Source organism: Anabrus simplex, chromosome 2, assembly GCF_040414725.1.
Source record: "Anabrus simplex isolate iqAnaSimp1 chromosome 2, ASM4041472v1, whole genome shotgun sequence".
Taxonomy (NCBI): Eukaryota; Metazoa; Arthropoda; class Insecta; order Orthoptera; family Tettigoniidae; genus Anabrus; species Anabrus simplex.
The window spans coordinates 1,206,908,907-1,206,934,682 of NC_090266.1; positions in this window are offsets into that span (position 1 = coordinate 1,206,908,907).

The window sequence follows — 25,776 nt, forward strand, 5'->3', positions numbered from 1 at the left end:
TCCACTTCCTAGGCCTTTCCTCTCCCATCGTCGCCATAAGACATATCTGTGTCGGTGAGGCGTAAAACAAAATAGCAAAAAAAAGAAAGGAAAAAAAAGTAAAGTCATACAGGGTAGTTATTCATTTTTTACCGCATATGTGTTTGTTCCAAAATAATTTTATGGATTCATTCCAATACACGCCAGAACAAAACAGACTACAGCCACATAGCACTTACTCCCTCTCTTCGTTGTACATAGTTGTTGCTCTTCCGCCTTCCACTTGAACCTCTGAATGTCACCAAGATACAACCGAAGCGAGAGACCCTCTGTCACAATAGTCGAACACTGACCAGTGCAGATGAATCCGAATATCTTTCAAACTACATTCATCTATTGTATCAGAAACACTGGTGCAGTACAGTATTAGCAATGAAGTATTTTAAACTTAAAATACGCGCCGCGCGCCAACAGAACAGTCGGCTACAGCAGGCATGTGCCGAGTTACGTAGGAGTTAGCTCCAACTCGCCAAGGCTGTGGCGTCATCCATAGAACCTTCCAAACTTCCTACCACAGATAACTCGTATATGAATTATGATAAAAATATAATAATAATATCAGCGTACATACCACAAAGTTTCATTAAAATCCACCTCGGATTAAGGAGGATATTGAGAGAAATAAAACAGCTGCAATCTCCGCGACTTTGGTATAAAAAAGAAGCGGGAATTCGACACGACACAGTCTTGTCCCACAGTCGAACCAGGACGGTGGGCTGATGGAGGTTAGTGCGACGATGTGAAATTACGGAATCGAAGTCTACGATCTGAACTCCGCTAAGTTACGGTGAGAAGAAATTTGAAACACTTAAATAGTCTTGCGAACTTAGTCGTAGAATCGAGAAGTGCGATAATTTAAATATCTCAAAGTGAATGAAATATTTCTGTAGATAGCGAACTTAGAATATTAAACAGTGCATTAGGACTTGCATTTTCTCAAGTTGAACAGGAATGTTGGGATAACATTAAAAGTACACGAGTGAATTAACTTTTAATTTCACGGTATCTTTAAATGAACATAGGACTACCAGTGAACAGATCTAATTTTCATGATCAAATGATTATAAAGTCTTACCAGTATTACTATTCGTGTTTAAACATAAACAGAACAGTGTGAGTGAACGCAACTAATTTCATTCCCATATCAATATTCTAATAGTGCTACTTCTTGTCATATGCCTACATAACAGTGCATGTGATCGGAACTAGTTTCACTTGTAAAGCATTTAACTTCTTCTACAAAAATTAAGTAATTACCATTCATAGTGTCATAGCAGTATTGAATAAACCTTGTAATTATATGCAAAGCAATCACAGAGCAGTAGAACTCTAAAAATAGTTGCGTTATCTTCTTCAAACATTAAAAGCATAAGTGAAATATTGTTTCGTGTAACATAATCTGTGCCAAGTGTAACCTACGTTTACCGAGCTCGATAGCTGCAGTCGCTTAAGTGCGGCCAGTATCCAGTCTTCGGGATGTAGTAGGTTCGAACTCCACTGTCGGCAGCCCTAAGGATGGTTTTCTGTGGTTTCCCATTTTCACACCAGCCAAATGCTGGAACTGTACCTTAATTAAGGCCACAGCCGCTTCCTTCCCACTCCTAGCCCTTTCCTCTCCCATCGTCACCGTAAGACCTATCTGTGTCGGTGAGACGTAAAGCAAGTAGCAAGAAAATGCAACCTAGGTTAAGAAGAATGCGGGTAGGATTCTATTGACATGCGGCTGTATGAGAGTTAATTTCCTTATTTTCTCAAGTGACCAGTTTATTTGCATTAAAGAAACATTTGTATTCGATTTCATTGACATTCGACACGACATCTTTGCATTTACATTGTTATCCTTCCATGGGAATGAGTGAAGTGAGTTCGGAAATTACACCTCAGACTAATGCGTCCAATATGTCCAGGGGCTTAAATGCATCTGTTCGCTCTATGCTTCCGAGTGTGTGATCTCGGCGAACCAAATTCCTAGACCTTCAAGATATTCAAGAACTTCAAGAACTTCTAGAGCTTCTCTCGATGGAGTACACGTAGTACAATGGTGCCGAGAGCTGATCCATGGCGAGGACGAGAGGAGTAGCAGAGCAAACCGGAACATCGCCAGCCGCAGGACGGAGAAAAGTCACCCCCAATCCATCGTCTACTGTACTGAGGTGATATGAACTTAAAATTTTTTAGAACTTTATTTAAAGGAAAACCTCTCACTCTCTGTACTCACTCCAATATAATGTGCCGTACACGCCCTGCGTACCGTCTCATGCTCCTCAAGCTATAAAGTACGGGCATTTCCTGGTACACTATGCTGGATAATTTCGTAATTTCTGATAAAACCATTAGAGGTGTTTAATAGATATCAGTATTTTAATTTGAGTGAGAATTCAAACTGTCCCCCGAAGCGTCCAATTACAACCCTTCTGTCATAGCTTTTGAATGTTCCCAATTTTTTTCGAAGGTTTTGTCCTCGAGCACTTCCTGCTTTAACGGCTGAGTACAAAATTACCTTGATTGCACAAGTATGTCACAGTATTGTTTATTTTACAATACTTAAACAAATATTAATAAAATAATACCTAAAATTTTAACCTATTTACAAAGTTCAGTTTTCGTGAAATTAAATTACGGAATATAAAAAAAATATAATGATCATACTAAAAATATGTAAGAAACAAATTGTTTCGTAATCATGCGTACTACTGCTATAACATGAAGGACCACGAAACGTAGTATTTGAGGCACTATTTGCATCCTATATCTATGGTAGCAGAATTGCATCCTAGTAGAGCTGTTTGTCAATAAACTGTGCTAAAAAGGAAAGTCTCTTATAGGCAGACACACTCGAACCTTAAGGAAACCCTTTTCAGGGTAAAATGCCAGTACGCCAGCATGTCCTAAAACAGACATAAATAGACATGACAATGAACACACAAATTTTCATTATTATTATTATTATTATTATTATTATTATATAGGTGTTTACATCCTGCCAAGTCTTTTATGGTTTGCATTAACGCCGTGTTTCCAGAATGTGTTCTACGTGCTGATAAATCTACCGACAAAAAGCCGACGTATATCCTTCAAATACTCGTGCACTGAGCTGGGATAGATCCCAGCAACTCGCTAGTTGCTTTACGTCGCACCGACACAGATAGGTCTTATGGCGACGATGGGACAGGGAGGGGCTAGGAGTGGGAAGGAAGCGGCCGTGGCCTTAATTAAGGTACAGCCCCAGCATTTGCCTGGTGTGAAAATGGGAAACCACGGAAAACCATCTTCAGGGCTGCCGACAGTGGGGTTCGAACCTACTATCTACCGAATACTGGATACTGGCCGCACTTAAGCGACTGCAGCTATCGAGCTCGGTGAACCCAGCAACTTGGACTCAAAAACCCAGTGTACTTCTCTCTGAACCACTCAGTCTTTTATTATTATTATTATTATTATTATTATTATTATTATTATTATTATTATTATTATTATTATTATTATTATTATTATTATTATTATTATATGTTGTATTATTAGTACAGTAGAAGTAAAGTAGATTCCTTTTTTATCACGAGGGCGACCACTGTTCAAATCCCGGTAGTGCATGTGGTTCTATTGAAATAAAATGTCATGGCCCTGTGGAACAAATTGTACGTAGAATGAAAGTCCCTTGGAAATGACTAAGACACCTACAATTTAGATTTGTCTCTTGAATTCTTCGCCTGATTACCTGTAATTACTGATTTTACTAACGTTGGGAAGAATTCTCTCTTGACGACTATGGCCAGCTAACTGAATTACAGTCGAAAACATGGACGCCACTAAAACAATGGTTCGCAAAACGAGTAAGTTCACAGCAGATCAGAGTAATCCTGTGGAGAACAACTAGACACAACAATATAAATCTGGCTGGGATTGGAAGTTGACAGTTTTCTCCGAACATTTGTTTACATATGTGTACAATGGCTAAATGGGATATAAACAAAATATTTATTCTACTCAACAAATGTAACTGACGTGGTTTGATTGACAAGCATATAGATTTACGCTAATGAACCATACTTTTGGTATTTCAGTCAGAGGTATTTTAAGCTGAGAGCATTAGAAGAATTAATTTCAATGACACAAGAGATTAATTCAAATATTCATGTTTGGTAAAACAGTATTATTGCTCGACATAATGTTGAAATTGATGGTTTCGACATGTTTACACATGAGACATCTATCTCCCTCTTCATGAATATACTTGGAAGTGAAGCTTCCCCTCGTTGATCGTGACGAACCTGGAATATCTAAACTGATGCAGCTGCTGGTTTTTGAGGACTTCAGGCTTTGCCACCTCTGTCTGTGCCGTCGTATTTCAGAAACAGTAAGGTTCGTCTGAATCTCTTACACTTGGATTTAGTGGTCCAAGTAATACCGACCACTGAAGGCTTGTTGGCCCAACGCAATCGTAATGTGTGCCATCTGAGAAAGAGTAATGCGCACCTGGGCACAGAGTTTATGCTCAAGTGAATAGTGAGTAGGCCCATACCATCATTATTTCAAAAATTATACAATGTCTTTTGATTTTCAATCACATTTCTTTAAAACAATTCTACAAAAAACAATTCCGTCGCATGTAATCACCTCAGGATTTGGACGGGAGCAGTTTTGAATTGATGCTGATAGACCTTACATGATTTCCTTGTAGACGACATGAGTAGTTCTCTTCCTGGTGTATTGAACCCATAACCTTGGCGGTGAAGTGTTCATTAAGAACGTAGCACAGTGCGAAATCTTTCCAATGCACTTCCGATCGCCTGCCTCCTTTTCCCTCATGCGATATGTAAACAATACGTATGCTTCCACTAAAATCAGGATAGGTCATATGCAATTCACGCAAAGTATGTACTGTAAATGGTACTTTTGTTTTAATAAGATTATTGAGATTAATAAACGATTTATTGTGATAAGAATTGTATGATAACCTCGAAATATTGTTTCTAATTTGAAGGTTGCCTTTTTACTGCAAACAATTACATAAAACACATCTTGAGGGCTAATGTTTACATGGAGGTGTATACCATGGCTAACATTTTTGTTTCAGATATTTTATACTTTACATTTCTTCCCCACATAGGCAATTCTAGAGTCTGTTGATCGTTCAGACATCGTGAGCGATTAAAGCACTGGATGGCTGACTTTTCTTTTATTATTTCACTAAAATCTTCCACTAATCGGCTCCTTATTAACGATTCTCTGTAGTACCTTAAGGAACTAATTAACAACGGATCTGTTCAGCAGCATAAAAACAAGCACCTTACCTTCATGTGAGTTTTTGCAATCTGGCTTTCTTCGTGAGAGTAGGTGAGACTAGATACTCCATGCATGCTCTTTGTTGCATTATGCATGTATGTATATTTAATGCAACTGAACCTCGAGTACGGTGAAAAACGCATCAACATGTACTTGGTTGTTCTCGACATTATCGCGCACAAACACAGACTTTGTTATATGTTTGAAGGCACACCTGAATGTCACAGAAATGATCCCGTATACTATACCGTGTGGAAAGCAGAAAGTTTGCAGGAACCTAATCTAGACTATAGGGTGGCTTTTTGGTTTTGTAGATCGACGTTTAACCTGAAAACAGTTTCATTAGCAGAGTTTAGTGGGAAGTCGCATTGTCTTGCAAGAGAAATTTTGTGTTCTTGAGGAAATTCTTAATTCTTTCTTGACACGTCGCATACAGGAATTGCATTACTCTTAAGGAGTATTATCGGTTCACAGTGCATCTGTCCAGCAGCATTAAAAAAGTAAACAGTCCCTTTCCCTTCACGTGCGAATTTTGCTACCTCACTGTGTTCGTGCGAATCGATGTTCGATTCATGGAAGTACTTCGTAATATACAGCAAAATTCTATTTCAGCTCTTCTCGGCAACATGCAACATCTAATATGTACTCTTCATATAACGGTTACCATTCCCAATCTACTGCATCGTCCAGTTGCAGCTCATCCTAGCTGTGAAAACTGTCAACACGTAACATGCTGTTATTTTAGAAATATATAAAATAAAATACCACACTCGGTATTTGACGACCGAGCAAGTGACCGTGCGGTTAGGGTCGCGCAGCTGTTAGCTTGCAGTCGGGAGATGGTGGGTACGAACCCCACTGTCGGCAGCCCTGAAAATAGTTTTTTCCGTGGTTTCCCATTTTCACACCAGTTAAATGATGGGGCTGTACCTTAATGAAGGCCACTACCACTACCTTCCCAATCTTGCACCCTTCAATCGCCGAAAACCTTTGATGTGTTAGTGCGACGTTAAACAAATAGCAAAAAAGAGTATTTGACGGCCGTTTAAAAAACTCCATCCGTCCTCCTGCCCGTCTGTCGTCCGCCTCAGTCCTATTTTTCCCCCAAGATAGCTGCATTTATCTCACCTGAGGTCGGTACCATTTAAGGGTTCTTCAGTGCAACAAATCTATGTCACGTTAGGGAATTCCTCGGGGACAAAATTCCGACATTACGGCGTCTTCTAAGATTTAGCCATTGAAGAGATGTTTAAAAGTAAACAACTTTATCGTATGTATATAATAGTGAGATTATTAGTTTTACGTACCGTTCACAAATTTTACTGTTTTCATGGGAAACAATTTGTCGGAATTTTGTCCCAAAGGTGTTTCCTTACGTTCCAGTAAACGTACCGACGTGAGGCTGGTATATTGAAGCACCTTCATATACCACCGGGCTGAGAAGGGATCGACGCCACCAACATGGGGTCAGAAAGCCGGTGGTCTACCACCTGCCGGGCAGACACAAAGTAGGCCTACATCCATTACATATATACATACACATACGTGCATACATACATACACACATACATAGAAGTTGATTGCGTGGTTGGTGGTTTCAAACCTCACTACCGGCAGCCCAGAAGCTGTTTTTCCGTGGTTTCTAACTTTCACCCCAGGCAAATGTTAGGGCTGTACCTTGATCAAAGTCACAGTCGCTTCCTTCCCAGTCGTAGCCCGTTTCATTTTTCCACCGTCACGGAAAACGTGCCTTAGTTTATGTGACGTTAGACCTTTACAAAAAATGTATCCTGTATCCATATCTGTAAATTTCCACCAGAAAGCTCACTTTATTAGCCTATTTAATGTAAGGCTGAGCAATGAAATCCTGTCGAATTCGGTCGGCGTTTAAAACGAGTTTGCAACATTTCACATTGTGATTATAACCACAGGACCTCTAGTAGGCCTATGACCTGGAATACGAACAACAATGATGTCACATTCCATTATAATTTTCGTATTTTCATTAGTAGGTTCATTTTCAGGGCAATGTTCTAGTGGCTGCTAAATATTAATCTTGTTGTTCATATGATGTGCATGCACTATTCATAACCAACTTGTAACGTAATGAAAGTCCACCTCTCATATCTCAACTCTGGTGTCTTTTCCTGATCACGGTCTCCTTACCTTAGTCTAGCATTGCTTCCACATACTAGTGCTAGGCTCCTCACTTTCATCTTTACCGATCTGGAGAGTTGCAGTCGCTTAAGTGTGGCCAGTCAGTATTCGGGAGATAGTGGGTTCGAACCCCACTGTCGGCAGCCGTAGAGATGTTTTTCCGCGGTTCTCCATTTTCATACCGGTCAAATGCTGGGGCTGCACCTTAATGAAGAGTACCGCCGCTTCCTTCTCACTCGTAGCCCTTTCCTGTCCCATCGTCGACATAAGACCTATCTGTGTCGGTGCGACGTAAAACAAGTTTAAAAAAATCTTATTCTTCTCTGACCTCTGCTGTTCTACTCTTGTTCTGTTCCGATACCGACGTATACAATTTTTCACCCTTCCTATCTTTTTCCTTTCAGTTTGCTGCCACATTCATTCTTCGATGGACTGAACTCCTCTTATTTCTTTTAATACGGTGTGGTTGTCTTTTTGTCTAATAAATTCGAACCTTCCGGAAATCTTATCCTCTACAATTCTCCCCCTTACTGTCAAACGGCTGGGCCCCACCGCATTTCATTATCGTGGTACGTAACACTACACAGAGCATAACCAAGTTTGTAATCACCTATAGATTTCAGCTTACATACAAGAGAAGCGCGCTTTGAAGTTTGTCAGGAGGAGAACAGTATCTGCTAATCAATGACCGAAGTTTGTATATTGTGAAACGAAGTCAAAACTAACTGCGTACAGGCCACGAAAGCCCATGGAGAAGTACAGAGTAGAGGCTCCTACTGTCCGTACCCTCGCCACTAACTGTGTTAGATTAGTTAACTCTAGGTCCACGCCCGGCCACCTTTTACCCCAGGTACTCAATTTTTGTGTAAGATGTGAGAACAGACGTGTCATGTTCCTCCCCGGAAGTCGAAATACCTTTTCTAAATTTTCGACTTGCTGATGGAGAATCGAAACCACATCCTTCCTTTGAACAGAGCACTTCTTTACTTCTTTGACTAGGAAGCTCAGTGAGCGAGTTGGCGGTGCGGTTAGGGTCACGCAGCTGTGAGCTTGCATTCGGGAGTCTGCAGCCCTGAAGATGGTTTTCCATTGATTTCCCATGTTCACATAAATTAATGCTGGGGTTATACACTCATTAAGGCCACGTCCGCTTCCTTCTCGCTCCTAGCCCTTCCCTGTCCCATCCTCACCATTGTCGTTGCGTTGAAAATCAAAATTGTGAAAATAACTATTGAGCTCTCTTTCTACACTGCCTGACAAAAAATTTGTAGCGCCCAGGAGATGAGGAGAAAACGAAATGAAACTTCACGTGTTGAGAGGGTATGTGATGTGATTTCATTGATTACAAAATGGAGTCAAATTTACAAAGAACTCGGCAGTACGACCCCAATTATCAGTATGACGTTGCACCCCTTCTGGCCTGGATGCATGCACTGATTCAGTTGGGGAATGGTGTAATAAAGCCGTCGTATCCTCTCCTCAGGCAAGATGGCCTACAACGGTTGTAAATAGTTCTTGATAAGAGATCCTGGATACTGACACTGGGATGGAGTTGACAACCGAGTTGATCCCACACATGTTCTAACGGGTACAGATCTCGGAATCTTGCAGATCACGGGAGTACCTCAACATCACACAAACAGTTCATAGAGACACGTGCCATGTGTGGACGAGCATTGTCCTGTTGAAAAATGACGCCAAGATACTGTCGCATGAGAGGTAACATATGAAATTACAGGATGTACTTGATGTACCGTTGTGCAGTCAGAGTTTCCTCAATCACTACCAGCCGGGAACTGAAGTCATATCCGACGGCTTCCCACACTATGACTCCAGGAGTAACACCCCCGTGCCTCTCCAAAACATTGGAAGAATGGGGCCTCTCCCCAGGTCACCGCCATGCTCGCATACGGTCATCAGGGGTAGTGATGAATCGCGATTCATCGCTGAATACAGTGCGACGCCGTTCATCATCAATCCATGCTTCCCGGTCACGGCACCAATCCAAGCGCAGCCGTCTGTGTTGTGGTGTTAATGGCAGCCTACCCATGGGGCGCTCATTCCTTGTACGGCTTATGCCAGTTTCCGACCAATGGTGCGGGATGACGAAGGATGTGTCAGGGAGCCTATTACTTGTTCTCGGAATGCAAGAGCAGATGTGAAAAGTATACGATGTGCTTGATGTATAAAACGGCGACTATCCATGGTCGACCGGAAAATTCACGACGAGTATGCCTGCCCACACATTCCCATGCCGTCCAGTATCGGACACTGTCACCTCCGAATGCCCCACAAATCTGGATATTGCACGATTCGGCCAGCCGGCCAAATAGAGACCCGCAATGAGGCCCCTCACACGATGTCTCACACGAGTTCGCGGCATCTCCGTGTCCTTCACAGTGATCACTCAACATCTGATCTTGTTCATGCCCCTTATATAACTTACCAGGGCTGGTAACAACACTAAACACGGACAATACTAATAGACTCTGATGGCCATTTTACGTGGCACAGAGAATTGCAACTGCAATCATTTACATACTCGCAGATTATGTGTACGAAGTTACTTTAACATCCGAAAATTCTTCTCGGTGCTTTATTTTTTACGCAGTGTATATATCAAGCTGCACGTATTAACTCGCGGTGATGTCCATGCAATATTAACGCGCTCGAAATAAAAATCGCTACGCCTTTCAGAATTGGATAAAAGGTTTACCAGCATGAAGAGACAATGCCTTTCAAATATGTCACATTTTTTATAAAAACTCGTTTTTTAACACGCGTGGACGTTATGGAGGCTACACAATACTGACATCAGCTGGCACAGCGAACTCTAATCCTTACCTACATTTCAGTGACATCCTGTTTTATTCTTGAATTCACCCAGCAGCAGTACTGTGTCTGTGCTGTTTAGCCATACAGTACTATCATTCAATGTCTGCTATCTGGACCTCCACGAACATTTTCTCTTTTTGTGCTAATGCTGATAAAACGTACCATGAACTTCAAATTCATGACTTCATCATATTGTCCATGTCATAATTTTTACTACTAGAAAATCCCTGGCACAACACATATTCTCCTCAATGTCTCGTAGCCACCCGTTATCCGTCCTCCAGTTTTATGAAGTTCCGAATCTGGTTCTCGGGTAAGGCCTCGGTCCTAACACAAGTTCAAGTAAGTCGTAAAGCTGCAGAGAAAGATGATTGGCTTACAACATTTTGAATAAATCTGTGTTATTGAGAACAAGATAATAACTGTACACCTCAAAAATTTGGAATATTGTGGGATGAAATGAAATGCCGTATGGCTTTTAGTGCCGGGAGTGTCCGAGGAAAAGTTTGGTTCGCCAGATGCAGGTCTTTTGATTTGACTCTCGTAGGCGACCTGCGCGTCGTGATGAGGATGAAATGATTATGAAGACGACACATACCCCCAGCCCCCGTGCCAGCGAAATTAACCAATTAAGGTTAAAAATTCTCGACCCTGCCGGGAATCGAACGCAGGACCTCTGTGACCAAAGGCCAGCACGCTAACCATTTAGCTATGTAGCCGGATATATTGTGGGATGAGGCAGCTTATGTGTGTTCTTCTTGTAAGTGGTAGAGTGCACTGTATACACTGAAGTAATTCAATTGCTTATTTACAATAGAGCAGATGTCGCGGCCTACTGCCTGTGTTGAGCGTGGGCGAGAAAATGCAATTTCAGGCGAAGACTGGTAGTAGTAAAGTTCAGTACGAGCTTCAGCTAGTGTTTACGTTTCGTTTGCATTGAGTATTTCCTAGTTTGATCGAGCCAGGGTTGTGTCATTGATTCAGCATGGGCACACACAAGCAGAAGTATCACGTATCGTAGAGGTTATACAAAGTACCGTGTCGAAAACGTGGAAAACACACTGTGTGACCAGAGATGTGACTAACATATCGAAGGAAGGTCGCCCGAGGGTGACAACGTCACGTCGAGATCGGTTCTGTATATCCGCGTAACAGCGCAGAGTAGACCAACCCCACCTGCTCAACAATTACGAGATGACTTCTCGACGGCAACCGAGCTCTGTGTATCTGCACATACTGTATTCAACCTCTGCATGGTGCCCAATTATAGTAATTTCGACTGATTCGAAGTGTTCCACTAGAGAACTGTCATCGTGTAGGGAGAAAATGAGACTTGCAACATCTCAATGACGTGATGTTATAATTGCAGATGAAACACGGGTATCACTTCGGCCAGACACGCACATGGCGACAAAGTGTATGGAGACGTGAAGGACGTGTTGGAATGTACCAATAATAATAATAATAATAATAATAATAATAATAATAATAATAATAATAATAATAATATTTCCTTTACGTCCCACTAACTTATTTTTATGGTTTTCGGAGACGCCGAGGTGCCGGAATTTAGTCCCGCAGGAGTTCTTTCAGGTGCCAGTAAATTTACCGACACGAGGCTGACTTATATGAGCACCTTCAAATACCACCCGACTGAGCCAGGATCGAACCTGCCAAGTTGGAGTCAGAAGGCCAGCGCCTCAACCGTTTGAGCCACTCAACCCGGCGTTGGAATGTACCAGCATATTCAAGAGGTACATTCATTTGGAGGTGGTGGTGTAGTGTTTTGGGCTCGGATTATTCTCGGCCATCATACAACTTTGCCGTCCCCGTTGTGTAGGGGTAGCATCCCCACCTCTTACACACAGGCCCCGGGTTCGATTCCCGGCCAGGTCAGGGATTTTTACCTGGACCTGAGGGCTGGTTCGAGGTCCACTCACCCTACGTGATTAGAATCAGGGGGCTATCTGACGCTGAGATAGCGGCCCTGGTCTCGAAAGCCAAGAATACGGCCGAGAGGATTCGTCGTGCTGACCATACGACACCTCGTAATCTGCAGGCCCTAGGGCTGAGCAGCGGTTGCTTGGTAGGCCAAGGCCCTTCAGGGGCTGTAGTGCCATGGTTTTTTTCGTCGTCCACGAACCTGCTACGCAGGCATAGCAGGGGGAGAGGTGACACTCCCACGTGGCGCGTCCCAGGTGGCGGATACGGGAGTCATAACCGGCTTGCCGGCGGACTTGAGGGAAATAACATACCTCTCACGGACCAAACACACTACCCCCTGCGGGTGGGGGACGCACATGTAGAATACACCCGCGGTATCCCCTGCCTGTCGTAAGAGGCGTCTACAAGGGGCGACCAAGGGATGATTGAATTAGAACCATGAAACTACTCTTGATTCGTACCATCATGCGGGGAAAACCACGGGTTGCCTGTACTTGCGAGTAGTACCACTAAATTGGTACGAAATAGGTTTGTGATTAGTAGCAGTAGAGAGGCTGGCCTGGTAGTTTCCAGTACCCGTGCGTTGTTCCCATGTGAGCAACACCGTGGGTCTGGGCGTAGCCTGTGAGTTGTACCGCTATATGAGCGGCACCGTGGGTCTGCGTGCCTGTGATTGGTTCCCACTTTGTGAGGGACACCACGGGAATACCGGCGCCCGAGACTAGTACACCTAGGTGAGGAACCTTACCGGTATGCGTTGGCAATGAGTGGCGCCATTGTGTGAGAAACACCATAGGTCTGCGTTCCCTGCACGAATTGCAATACTTGTGAGTAGTACCATCTTGTGTGGAACACCGTGAGTCTTCGCTACTTTTGATTAGTACCCCAACATGAGAAATACTATGGTTCTACTTTACTCGCGACATGTACCATTCTGTGGGGCCTTAGACGTGAATTTAGCACCCCTTCAGACATCAAGCATCATTGTGCTTTATAAATGGTCTCTTGGTCAGTAATAGTCTAATTAACTACCTTCTATTTGAGTCTGATCCACTGTTTTTTTGTTTGCTTTTTCGTTTGTTTTTGTTGGGTTCATGTCCATCCATTCATTCTTCATGACATTTTTTATTTTATTTTGGTCAGTGGATGAATTTGAATTTTTTTAAATTTCATTTCGTAACATTAGGGGCCGATGACCTCGATGTTAGGCCCATTTAAACAACAAGCATCATCATCATCATCATCATTTTTTCGTCGTACACATTTCATACTAATTGGAGGGGCGTTAACTCCCAGCGGTATACCAATGAAATTCTTTGACCATTTGTACAGCCCTTTAGGGATGAATACGGTGCTGAATTCATTTTCGTCAACGCAAATGCTTGCCCTCATCGAGGAGCATCAATGAAGTTCTTCATGAGCGAGGCTGGTATCAACCATATGAATTGAGTACCTAATTCCCCGGACATGAACTGCATTTAGCATGCGTGGGAGAGGTTAAAAATGACTGTATTTTCATCATCTAAATTCTTCACAGACACTCCCAGATCTCATTAGTTTTTCCCAGATGGAATTGGACCTCTTCCTTACGATGCCGTCAGTATAGTGATTGCAAGCATTCCGCAACCGGTCAGAGACCTGAACAATGCCAAAGAGGCCATGCACAGTTCTAAGGCAGAGTGAAGATGGAAAACCTTTAAGAGAAAGAAAAACCTTAATTATCTGTTTTTTGCGTTAGATAGGGAAGAAAACCTTTTGAGTTTGTATACGTTTACATTTCCAGGGCATCTGCCGCTGCGATACAACAAACAATATTCTGTTAATTATTTAATTGCATGTAGTAGCTGATAGTGTGGTGCGATAATGATAATTTTTCCGTGCAATATATACTTTTCTCTGGGACATATGTTGTAAGGCCTTGAAACAATGTCCCTAACAATGCGAGCTGAGGTGTTTTGACCCTCGTATGACTGTAAGTGATCATCTCGTATCAGATAGAAACAGTTATAAATACAACAGCACATCCATGGTTCGTAGCCTAGGGACAAAGAATGTAGAATACGATCATTTTATAGCGTTGGAATACGATTATGCCACATCCACTCAACCAGAAGCTAAGCAAATGCTCCATGTATTAATGCTCTTACTCAATTTGCTGAGGCGTGCCAGCTGTGGATGAGTCCGAAGTACCGAAGTATAATTGACCTATTGCGTCACCCTTACAGTCGCATTCTGCGAAGACCAGCAATAAATATAAGTGAGAATAGAAAAAAATACAAAGTAAACCTTCCTGTCTTCGAAAGTAAATAACGTTTATAAAGAAGTACCACACATTACAACGGCAATATTAACTCCGCCCACATACCATTGTCAGCGAGATATGTGTAATTTATATTGATCTTTCTAGATCTAAAATCTGCCTACTTCTTGATCAATTCTCATACAAACGTACATTTGAAATCTTAGTAAGAGGATTAATCAAGATTTAAATATTTTGATTCTTTAGTATTAGTATATATGATCTATTGTAAGACACGGTGCCCTTGTTTGATATCTAAACGTGTATAAGTATATTTTCAATGAATTTTGTCATGATGAAACTTTCGATTAAGTATATCATGGATTTTATCATTATTATTATACTCATTAGGAAGCAAAGGATTAGCTACGCATTCAAGACCGTAGGTATGGAATGTAATAACAATGGTTTTCTTCAGAATGTGTAAACACCTTTATTACACCACGTCATGTACACGTTCCCACCCACCATATATCTCATGAAGTGAGAAATTAAAGTACAGAATAACGTGAACTTGGGGGCGCTTGGATTAAAGTTGCAGCTCTTCAGAATTATTCATGAGGTACACAAGACGAACTCTTGTGCTTTGAAACCTGTGACTACAGGGAACACCAGAGGATCCAACTAAAGTAGCAATTGACACGGCCGGGCTACTGACCCATAACATAAGATTACGTTATTAGAGTAACTTGTTTTGGAACGGCTACTAGTTATATATTCTAATGTTAATTTCTTCGAAGTAAACTATAACACAGGGATGTTGAGTAATATGGTATACTGAAGCAGCATTGTTAAAAATGGCCGCTGGTGTATTTCGTTCCCGTTTTGCCATTCTTCTTCTTCTTCTTCTTCTTCTTCTTCTTCTTCTTCTTCTTCTTTATACTGAGTGGAAATGCCTAACAATGGTTTGTGTACCATTCCATTTTCCAGGCAAGTGCCAGGACAGTTGCTATTCCTAGACAATAGCCTATTTCTTTCATCTTCTTTTCCAGTTGGATTCACCATCATTCAGTTCATCTTCAACAGCTCCTTGACTGAGTGTCGCGTCTGGAAGGGCATCGGGCCGTAAAAATAAGTCATATAAATTAATTCCACCTCATTGCCGACCCCGTATCAAGACATACATAAGGGGTAGGTATACAGTACGTACAACAAAATAAGTATTTACTATTACTCTTACGAATCAGAAGTGCTAGGCCCTAAGTGTTTGTTTTGGTGTTTCGTTTCCCTTTGTTAATGTGAGAATGCGGTTTGTTTTTATTATTATTATTATTATTATTATTATTATTATTATAACGAACATGCCAACGTACTCAGTTACCGAGAACATAGAGAGCTCGTTGGCAGCATTATCCTGCTGTTATACATACCAACCTAAATTGTCGTTCCTATGGCGGCTAGATAGTTTGCATGTAAGTGTACCTTATACCTTGGTAAGGAAAATTTCCCTCCCCCATGGTCTGGTACCTTGAAGTGGTGGGGAGGCTTGCGTGCCTCAGTGATCCCGAGAGCGATGCCGGCGGGAGCTTCGGCTCCTGGCAGGGTCACCCTTGCCGGTAAGGTCGAGGATGAGGGGCCAGACTAAATGACAGACCTTCAGCTGTAGGTCCTGAAGGAAGAAAATCTTTGTCTCAGGGCGTAGGGAATGAGAACACCATCAGTCCTGAAGTCGCAGCATGGCAGGGGCAGAGGCCAAAAGAGGGCAGCCCCCTCACTGCTCTATAGGCACTGTGGGCCCATATCTCACATGCCCGAAATAACTCCCATGAAAAGTCAAAACGAGAGATACACCGGACTGCTGAACCCGATGGCAACATGGCGAGGAAAAAGGATTATGAGATTTAGAACATGGAATATAAGAGGATTAGCTGGAAAGGAGAATGAATTAGTGGCAGAATTCGAGAGAGCAAGACTTGTAGTGCTGGTACTGACAGGGACAAAAAAGAAAGGTCAAGGGGTGGATACAATGGTGAACGATCATGTGCTCATTTTAGTGGAGTTAGCATCAGATTAAGGGCCAAATCAGGAGTAGCACTACTGATCCACAAGAACTTCAGAAACAAGATTCAGGAATGGTAATTCCACACGGATAGAATTCTAACGGTCAGAATACGATTAGATCCAGAGATGGAGCTGATGACATTTATTGTGGTTTACGGAGTGAAGGACGATGTAAGAAAGGAGGAGAAGGATAGGTTCCACGAAGAGCTACAGAATGTGGTGGATGACACTCGAGGGGAAATCATTGTTTTAGGAGATCTCAACGGCAGAGTCGGAAACCAGCCAGAGGGAAGTGGCGGAGCTGTTGGCCGGCATGGTGAGCCTGTGGATAACAACAATGGTGAGAGGATTGTTGATTTCTGCGTTGCCAATAATCTCGTTGCATTGAACACCATGTTCCCGCATAAGATGATACACATGTACACGAGTGAGGAACCCAGCCGAGATGAGCGCTCCATCATAGATTATGTGTTAGTGAAGAGAGATCACCTCCAGAAGGTGACAGACTGTCGAGTATACCGTGGCTATGAAATAGGAAGTGACCATTTTCTCTTGATAACAACAATGGAAACAACAGCAAAGGTACAGAGGAAACAACCTAAGAACAAGAAGCAAGAAAAGATTAAGGTGTATAAGTTAAGAGAGAACAGGGAGGTACAGGAGCAGTTCACACAGGAAGTGGAGGAGGAGTATCAGAGGATAGAGGAGAGGATCGAGGAAATGGACCTGGAGGGAAAGTGGAACATGTTCAAGAAGATACTATTAAAAGTGGCAAGTAAAGTATGTGGAACAACAAAGGTGGAGGAGTACAAGAAAAGAACAAGCTGGTGGAATGATGATATCAAGGAAGAAGTAAGAAAGAAAAAGGAAATGTGGAAGAAATACTTAAGAAGCAAGTATGCTGAGGACCATGCGATGTATAAGGAACAAAGAAGAAAGGTTTAAGACCTAGTGAAAACAGCGAAAAAACAGTCTTGGGAAGAATTCGGACAAAGAATGGAGAAAAATTATAAAGAGAACCAGAAGCTGTTCTATAGAGCACTGAAAAACATGAGAAAGGAGAAACAATGCCCTCTAAAGTTTATAAAAGATAAGGAAGGGAAAATCTTAACAGAAGAGAAAGAAATAATGGAGAGATGGAAAGAATATTTTAATGATTTACTGAATGGAAATGAGAATGAAGACAGCCCATGGTCAAGTGAGGAAAGAGAGGAGACGGGGGGAGAAGGAGAACAAGAAGAAGGAGAGGACTTAAGGATAAATGAAATGCAGTTGGCTATTAAACAACTCAAGAATGGGAAGGCCCAAGGACATGATGGAATCGCCCCAGAAATGATTAAGAACTTGGGAAAGAAAGCAGAAAACTTTCTATTCAAGATTATGGTGGAGGCCTGGAGAACAAAAAAGGTACCTAGAGATTGGGAAGTAGCAGTCATCGTCCCCATCTTTAAGAAAGGAGACAATCGAGAGTGCAGTAATCACCGTGGCATATCCTTGTTATCAGTGCCTGGGAAGGTCTTCTCAAAGATCCTGGAGACTAGATTAAGAAAGGAGGTAGAGCCTAAACTTGAAGAAGTCCAGTGTGGCTTCCGCCCAAATAGAAGCACGCTAGATATCATATTTACTGTTAGGATGGCCAGTGCAAAGCTACTGGAAAAGAACAAGACCCTTCATGCTGCCTTTATTGACCTGAAACAGGCATTTGACAGAGTCCCGAGGTCCAAACTTTGGAAAGTCCTAAAGGAGTATGGAGTTAGCAAGTCACTTTGCAGTTCAATCATGAGTCTGTATAATAACTGTCGGAAATACGTGCGGACAGGAAATGTGAGGTCAGCAGAGTTCACTACGAGACAAGGAGTCCGGCAGGGCTGCAGTCTTAGCCCTCTTCTTTTCATCGTATACCTCGACCATATTATGAAGCTGTGTCATGAGAGAATCAAGAAATTGACGGTCGGAAATTATCTCATGCGACCAGGACGATTTTCTGACCTGGCATTTGCTGATGACCTGATTGTTGTTGCCTCCAGCGAACAAAACCTGCAGCACAACATCAATGTATGGGTGGAAGAGCTCAAGGAAAAAGGTATGGAGGTGAATGTGGACAAGACAAAGACTATGGTTATCAGCAGGAATGAGGAGAGACACTGTATCATGGTCGATAGTAAACCATTAGAGCAAGTCACCAAGTACAAGTATCTTGGCTCAATCATCAGCTCAGATGGGAAGATGGAGGAGGAAAGAACAGAAAGAATAGGAACAGCAGGACGCTTGTTTAATGCCATCCGTACAAACTTCCTCAACAAGAAGGAGATCTCAAAGGGCACAAAATTAGCCGTTTACAAATCCACTTTTATTCCCACATTGACCTATGGCTGCGAATCCTGGGCGCTAACAGAAAGAACCAAGAGCAGAATCCAGGCGGCAGAGATGAGGTACCTCCGGAAAATAGAGGACAAAACCAGGAGAGACAGGATCAGGAATGCAGCCATCCGGAAAGTATTGAATATGAAGCCACTGGAGAAAACCATCCAAGAATATCAATTGAGATGGTTTGGCCATGTCCACCGAATGTCGACAGACCGCTTGCCGAGGTTAATGAGGGAGGTGAGAGTGGAAGGAAGGTAGGCTCGAGGAAGACCACGGAAGACATGGGAGGAGGGGATTAGAGAAGCACTGCAGGAGAGGGGACTCTCGGTACGAGAGGCCATTGCCATTACCGGAGATAGGAGTAGATGGAGATCTCTCGTATCCTCGACACCGCATGGTACAAGAGGACCGGATTAAGTAAGTAAGTAAGGAAAATTTCTCACTGGGTGAAAAAATGCTTAACCCGATGTACTTACGATGTTTTCTTTCAGAGCCCAAGTTTCAATACCTCTCCCTCGCCATGTGGCCTCAACGAGGAGTTTTGAAATTTGCGATTTGGCCAAATTTTTAGGGTTATCAGAGTGTGTGGTACCAGGACGAGGGTTAAAGTTTCCAGCGTGCCTGAAAGGGGTTCATTAATTCATGTACTTTATTATGTATTTGTATACGTAAGTAAATACTACCGTATTTATGTTAATGCTTTTGCGTCCCACTAACTACTACTACTGTTTGTGGAGAAGCAGAAATGCCTGAATTATTTCCCAAAGTTCTTATACATAGCAGTGAATCTACCGACACGAGACTGACATATTCGAGAACCTTCAAATCCCACGTGTCAGTGTTGAGATCGAAACATTCAGCTTCAGCTCAGCACTCTGCCATTTGATATATTCAGCCCGTTTAGATAGAAATTCTATATAAAATGCTCTCTCTATTTAATACATTTTTACATAATTGTTACGAATTTAATCTTCTTCTTATTATTATTCCTCTACCGCTTTTCCCACACCTGTGGGGTCACGGTTATGAACTGTGTAGCACAGGCGGATTTGGCCTTGTTTTACTGCCGAATGGCCTTCCTGACGCCAACCCCAATGTGGAGGGATGTGAACACTATTGCGTGTTTATGTGGTGACTGGTAGTGCAGTGTGTTGTCTGAATATGAAGAGGAAAATGTTGGAACATACACATACACCCAGTCCTCAAGCCATAGGAATTATTCAGACGCGATTAAAATCCCCGACCCTGCCGAAAATCGAACCCGCCCTCTGAACTAAAAGCCTCAATGCTGACCATTCAGCCAAGGAGTCGGACCAATTTTTACGAATTTAATGATCCCGATAATTAATTTCAGGAAACATATAACCTATTTTTTAACAGAATTGTGCTAGTTTCATTAGCAACCTCGGAATTGGTTATCAGGTTATAAAAGCTTAATTTCTCCCTGCCTTGATGTGATATCCTTGGTGTAAATGATGGGCGTATGTTGATTATCGTGAACTAGCAACTCTGCTCTACTTCCAAATACAGTACCCTCATGTTGGTAGGTTCAAGCCCACATTCCCCATCGTAAGTCCCTTAGATACTATCAGTAAGAAATATGACAATTCTGCTGCGGAGATATCGCTTATCAAGGTGGCAAAGTAAATGCAATTTCTGTCGTGCGGCTGAACTCCGTAATATGGTAAACAAACACAGGGCGCTTAATTGAATAGTAATTGCTAATATAACCATGAGGAACCTCCCCAAGGGCAACGGGGCCACTCGAATACATTCATAATGGTTTCGTTTTATGAGATCACCAGCTAGACTTACGTTAATTGACTAGGTCTTAGTGGAATCAGCTTAAGTACACGTTGCAAAGCGAAGTCAGCACCCGAGATGTCTCACCCATATCGAGAACACATTAGAAGAGATCGAGTGCTAAAATCCATCTTTTGAGGGAAGTGCAAGCGTGCAAAGCTGATGACGATACTGCTATCAAGCGGAACATACGTGCTAATGCCCTGCTGATGGCATCATTTCAATATATCGAATTGGATCAGCACTACACAGAGGAAGTAATGACACAGTAATGTCCAGTTGAGATCTGTGTATAGGGTACATTACAGTTTACTGGAGGCTCCGTCTACAGGATAAAGATATGTTGAATTACCTAACAAAAAACCATGTGAACTTTGCTATTGTTCGGTAGTGAAATTCAGAAGAGAGGCCTTCGAAAGCCATCCTCAAGAAATATAAAACAAGACGCCTGTTCTCCACTTAATTTTTAGTGGTTTAAAGTCGCCTAACACATGAAAGGGCTAGAATGAGGAAAGAAACTGCCTTGGCCTCAATTAAGTTACAATTTTCCTGGTGTGAAAGTGGGAAATAATGGAGAACCATCATCAGAGCTGCCAACGGTGGAGATGGAAACTTCATCTCCCGAGTGTAAGCTCACATCTACATTGCTCGAACATTACATCCAGTGTTTTAAAGAATGGTTATGAAATACAAAATCAAAACCGGAAAAGTGTCTTAAAACGTTATGGCTTACGATTTTCAGTGTTTAAATCCACACTGGTCCATTGTTAACTATGTAGCATACAAAGCAGACCAATCCAGTATTTTCTTTAGTATTGTTCAACGTAGTCTACGTAATGCATCATCATGTTTCTACACGGAAAAACGAACTTTATAGCACTTCCTTCATAGTGCTTTGTTTTTGTATCAGCAAGTGTATACAATCAGTTTGTTTTACGTTAAAATGTAATGAAAGGGAGAAGTTAAAATGTCAAGTTAGTGCTTCCCAAAGTTCGCGCATTATCCCCCAGGGGCGGCACCAAACATTGGCAAGGGTGCTACGACGAGAATCTTTCTGAAAACTGTTATAATGAATAACTTGTCAACAATACAACTATGTATTGAAAAATACGTACATAAACATGAAATCCATCAATCGGAGCGGATTTGTGAATTTTATGGTGAATAATAATAATAATAATAATAATAATAATAATAATAATAATAATTTCGTGTGGCTCTTGCTAGCCTAGTGCACACCTTTTCTGGCAGTCCCTCCGACGAGAGTGGGTGGCATCTGTCATGTGTAGGAAGCTGCGTATTATTGAGGAAGACAGTGTGTTGTGTTAGTTGCAGGGATGTTGGGGACAGTACAAATACCCAGTCTCTGAGCCAAGGGAATTAACCAGTTATCTCGGACTCGACCAGGAATCGAACCCGCTGGCCTCCGAACCAAAGAGCACTACGCCGACCATTCATCCAATGAGCCGGACTTTGATAGAGAGAAAGAGGAAATAAAAATGATCTCAACATTGAAAATTGGAGCTCCATGCTTTGATCCCGTTCACTAACTCTTACCTTTATGATTGTGGTGTTTCTGTAATGGCTGCGATAAAGTCGAAATACATATTTAAACTCAACATTAAAAGAAAAGGCGAGTTCCAATATCTAAAATAACACCAAGATACCATTAAATAATATTTACTGATATACAGGCACATCCTCCTCATTAGCGCAATGAAATTGTATACAAATGTACCACGGGTTTGTAATAATAAAGAAATGATATTTGTTAAAAGTAGATGCGTTTTTATTATACACAATGTATATTTTGTGAGCCTGGAAATGATTAATTATGTGTTAGTGAAGATCTGTGAAAATGAATATCAATTACATTGTTGTTTCGCTACATTAAGCAATTTTATATTTTCATTGTTACTTCACTTTTTGTTGTCTGTGGTTTTTCATTTTCCTATCCACGCAAATGCCGGGACACTTCCTATTCATAGTTCACAGCCGATTTATTCCGCCTCTTTACCCAGTTTCATTCACAATCATTCATGTCATCATTAGATCCACAACTAAGATTGGTGTCAAGCACGGCATCCGGACGTAAAAACATGCCACATTGTTTCATCTGACCTCAATCCCGACGCCGTATTAAGAAATGGGACTAAGAGTTACTTCAGTCCTCTGCCTAAACTAGTGACCTAATCAGAAATACATCCAAGAATCAGATTATACCGGGCGTAAACGGTCGTAAATGTTAAGGGGCGCCTCCCGTTAAGAAAGGCACCCGCGGGAATTAAAAGAGTGAAAATCTCTGGATTAATTAATTTTCTTTGGAGTATTGTTTTTTCGCCCGATGAGATCATCTACTCACAGCGAAAAGACTCGTGTAGTCTTCGTATTTCATTCTGCAATTTATGTTTCTGAAATAAATGTAACCACAAGACTTACTACTAAACAGTTCTAGCTGAAACCAAGTTAGGTTTTCGCTGAATACGAGATCACAGAGAGATTGTCTCAGGCTCCTTCTGTGTAATTGCTGTTGTGCTTTCATAATCTTGTTAGTCCCATCGTCACTCCCCGAAGAGTGGTGGAAGAGCAATGAATTTGATGCTACAGCTATCACAGTCGCACACGGCTGATGGCTTCCCATTAACAGATACGAACAATGAATACAAAGCTCCCAGATAAATATTTAAATCCGTAACGCACTATATGATGAGCGGATTACGGCTCATGACAGAGCACCATTGCGCTTTTAAACTGTTAAATAATTAATTTACGAATCCTCTTGTGGTCGCTCACAGTCGAGACATGATGACAATTATGTCTGTAAACGTACAGAACTGCCTTTTGTACGACAGAGAGGATAAGATACATATATATATATATATATTACAATCTGCTCGACGTCGCACTGACACAGGTAGGTCCTATGGCGACGATGGGATAGGAAAGAGACAGGAGTGAGAAGGAAGTGACCGTTGCCTTAATTAAGGCACAGCTCTAGCATTTACCTGATGTGAAAATGGGAAAACATGGAAAACCATCCTCAGGGCTGCCCACAGTGGGATTGCAACCCACTATCTCGAAAATGCAAGCTGATAGCTACGTGAATCAATTTGCACTGCTACTTGATCGGTAGAAAAAAAAGATACGTACATACATACATACATACATACATACATACATACATACATACGCACTGAACCTCTTAAGGCCCTTCGAAGGATACCTACTTTCCTCACCAATCAGCAAATCGGCATGAGATCTTTATCTTGGGTTCTTGAAGGGTTTTTCGGCGGATTTCAGTAATTTTAAACTAATCTCAAAGAGAGAAGACTCAAGTTGAAAGAAATGGATGCTTTATTCGTTATTGAGACGAAATCTGACAACTTGTGACCTTTCACAACCTCTAATCCACGAACTAAATCCTGTTCGTTTTAAACAAAAAATAATAACTATGATGAGAGACGCCTGTTTTGGAGACCCTAACTTAATTGCCTGAGGGGCATTCTTACTAGAACCCATCGTCTTAATTTGAGAAATAAATAAAGGAAGTCCGGTGATCCCTAGGATCGGTTTCCATGTAATACTGCATGTACCACCATAATGACTCGTGATGAGCCAGCCCCCGTACCTCGAGCTCTGAACTCTTGGTATAATTAAGGCAGTCCAATCGGTATGTGCCACACAGTGGTTGAACTGCATGGACCCTTAATTGAATCGATGTGACCTGCGACTATGTCATGGACCGACATCTAACTTTGTGATTTAACTTAAAGTTGTTTGTGGATGATGACAGCAAGTACAATGATGATATCGATGGCCCTAATCTAAGTCACTGAGGTTGATGACCCCCATGATCATCCAAACTTCTAAGCTGAAGGCAGAACAAAATTAAGTTACAGTAGTTCATGACGAAGGTTTCCACATTAATAAATCCCCAGCACATCTGATGCTCAACAAATAAAAATAACAACAACAACAAACGCTTACAACACTTGTGGCAGTAAAATCCATTGCCATCGAACATGTCCCCTTAATCGTTACGCTAATAAGTTGAAATTACCCAGCAAATAAAATTAAGTTTTCCAGAATACATTTTCAAGTTAGTCACTTGGTTTTAAGCTAATTCTCAAAATACTGTTCCACTGAAGTTAATAAACTAATAAATGAAGTAATCTCATAATCCTAATTAACAACAAATTTATCTATCCCGGACGAAGTGGTTTATTTAAACTCCCTAACTGTTTCCATTAACTTTTTGTTATCACTTGGACATGTTTAACAGAAACATTCCTTTGAAGAAAATATTGATTTACTGTTGGCTTATGCTCATATATTTCTTGTTCCACATCTGGAATGCGAAATACATTGTAATAACTGCGATACCATTTATTTATTTCATGATGTCACTCAACAAGTTTACAATATAACATCAATACTTATTAAGACACTAGCTTGGATAATCCTATCCTTAAATCCTATAATCTGCCTAAATTTACACACAATGCAAAATATAAAGCACACATGACAAATCTCTTATGACGCCTTCGGTTATCCTTGGTCGAATTCCGGCATCTCCTTCAATATGATTTCAGACCGATGAGTGTTGTAATGCACCTCACCCAACTCCAGGCTGGATGGACTACTGCACCCCATGAACCTACATTTTTTCCTTAGAAACCAACAACAACAACAAGACAATCATCCATCACGAACTCTATGGGTTGACAAGCTATCGCGACATTCAAATAAAATAATCGCAAAGCTTTGGACAACCCTCAACAACACGAAGCAACATCACTACGGATTCTCAAATGTTGACACCACTGAAAATGGTTATTCAAACATAACGTCGTGTCATTTCCGTCGCACCAATAATGAATCTAAAGTTCTCTACTAAACGATTCTCTTCTTGAATAATGAAATCTAATTCCAAACAGTTATTATAATATATGAAATCTCAGTTACAATTTCTTTTTGACAATGAAATGGCTCGACCACCGGAAAACACAGGTGGCTTTTCACCTGGAAAGAAGACGTCACTTTAAATT